Below are 2,111 nucleotides of genomic sequence, written 5' to 3' on the forward strand. Positions count from 1 at the left end.
TTCAGGCACTTGGCAGTGCCGGTTCTCAGGGACCCCAGTGTGAAGTGGAATCAGGGGAGGGAAACTGCATACCAGGGAAGTGAAATATGCCATGCCAGTCTCACCAACCCAACCCATCCACCCACCCACCCAGCATCACGTGCCCACCCCCTTAGGTAAAAGTCCACAAGATGGACCAGGTCAGGGGTGATCTAAGGCAGGTAGCTCTTACTGTCCTGTATTCCTATGGATGGCACAAACTGGAAAGACCGGGAACGAACTGCAGGTTTCTCCTGGGACTGAATGCTTCCATCTCTAAAGCCTGGGTCTCCCAGAGATGCATGTGCAAATTCATGGTGGCCCAACCCTTAATGATAAAAATCAATCCAGGAGTCTGTATTTTAGGCCACATAGAAATAGTTGGTGATCAAAAGAACAAAACAGTGAAGGATGGGGTGTGCTTGGAGATACAGCACTTGCCTAGCATGCGAAAGAACTTGGGTTCCATCCCTAGGACTACAAAAAAGGGGGAAAAACGTTTGGTGATTAAAAGAACAAAAGCTTTCTCACCAGCAACTAATCCCAGTTCAAACATGTTGGAAATGGCCATGATGAAAATCACCCTAGGAAGAGGAAATAGGGACATCCCGTTAGCAAATCAAAGCAAATAAAACCCTTGGAATTAACACTTGGGTCCTCTCAACACAGAGCCAAGACCACAGACCACTAAAGAGGAATTGCAGAATCTCACCTTTCTTCTTTATTTATTTATAGCTAACTCAGGCTAACAAAGAAAATGTTGAAAATATCAACAATATCCAACTCTTCATTATTTCTAAGGGCCTAACCTCACAAGCACATGAGTTAAAGAGGGAATAAATCTTATCTATTTCACAAAACCTACATTTTTTTTCTCTCTTGCAGAGTTTTCATATAAAAATTTTAAAATGGTTGGTTACAGTGGCACACACATATAATCCCAGCAACTCAGGAAGCTGAGACAGGAGGATCACAAGTTCAAGGCCAGCTTCAGCAACATAGTAAGAAAGACCAGCAACTTAGTGAGACCTTGTCTCAAAACAAAAAAAGTAAAAAGGGCTGGGGATGTAATGTTGCTCAGTGGTAAAGCACCCCAGGTTCAATCCTCAGCACGTGCACGCGCGCGCGCGCACACACACACACACTCACGAATTTAAAAAATGACATTCTGTGTTATCAAATTACATTTCACAAACTATTTCAATTAAACCTGTAATTGGAAAGTTTTTCAGGTTAATTTTTTTTTTTTTGCTGTCGTTCTTAACAGTTTTGCAAGTATAAAATCAGTCTCTCTATATATTTGACCTTTTCAGAAGCAGATTTTTAATTTGGCTATAATATTGGTATTCCTCATAAAAGAGTAGGAAAACATTTCATCAGCAGCATGATTAGAAATGTCAAAAGCCCATGGCAAAGTAGACTGTAAGTCTGAAGTACCAGGTTTTTCAGGAAAAACAGCAGGGCTGTTGGAAAGTTTTTAAGGTTCGATTAAGACAAAATCAGAGAGGTATAGAAAAATGATTTCCTAAGCTGGCAATCTCTAGCCATCCAGTCCACAGTTCAAGATTAGCTCCTACCTGGAAGAGAAGTGCTCCATCTTCCTGCAGTCCACAGCTCTTAAAAATGTAGGGGGCAGGGGATGTAAGCAGTGGCTTTAACTCATAAAGTCATTGCCAAAATACTTAAAGGAAAAACCTTAATTTTCAGAAGTGAAAAATGACAATTTAAAAAGTATCCCGGATGAAAAAGAAGCTTCTCCCAGGTCTTAGGAGAAGCAGGAGCCGGGATGTCCTGGAAGCTGGGGTATTCTAGTGAATACAATCTAATGAATGTTTTGACCTTGAGCAAGGAACTTCCGGGGGATCCTCCTTCCTTCAGGTGGCAAAAAGGACCCTCAGGTGGGCGGGGAGGCAGGAGGCTCAGCCCCCTTAGAATGCCCTAATGCTGCAGGGCTGGAAAGTGAACTGCAAGACGCCTGAAAAGAAAGGAAAGGAAAAGAAAGTGACCATCCCTGAGGTCGGTTATCCTCAGTTACCGGTGAAAAATACCAGATTTACTCTCCCCCCCACCCCCGCTCCCCGGGGGTGGGGATG

General features: G+C 43.2%; 1 long non-coding RNA gene across 1 annotated transcript; it reads right to left on the reverse strand.

Annotated features, from left to right (window-relative positions):
* Positions 1–206: 206 nt before the first annotated feature.
* LOC107145600 lies at positions 207–1,651 on the reverse strand. Its single transcript, XR_001503927.2, has 3 exons — positions 1,596–1,651; positions 550–602; positions 207–346 (listed from the first exon to the last, which is right to left on the reverse strand). It is a non-coding gene; the product is annotated as an uncharacterized LOC107145600 (long non-coding RNA).
* Positions 1,652–2,111: the final 460 nt, after the last annotated feature.

Source organism: Marmota marmota, unplaced genomic scaffold, assembly GCF_001458135.2.
Source record: "Marmota marmota marmota unplaced genomic scaffold, marMar, whole genome shotgun sequence".
NCBI classification, from domain to species: domain Eukaryota; kingdom Metazoa; phylum Chordata; class Mammalia; order Rodentia; family Sciuridae; genus Marmota; species Marmota marmota.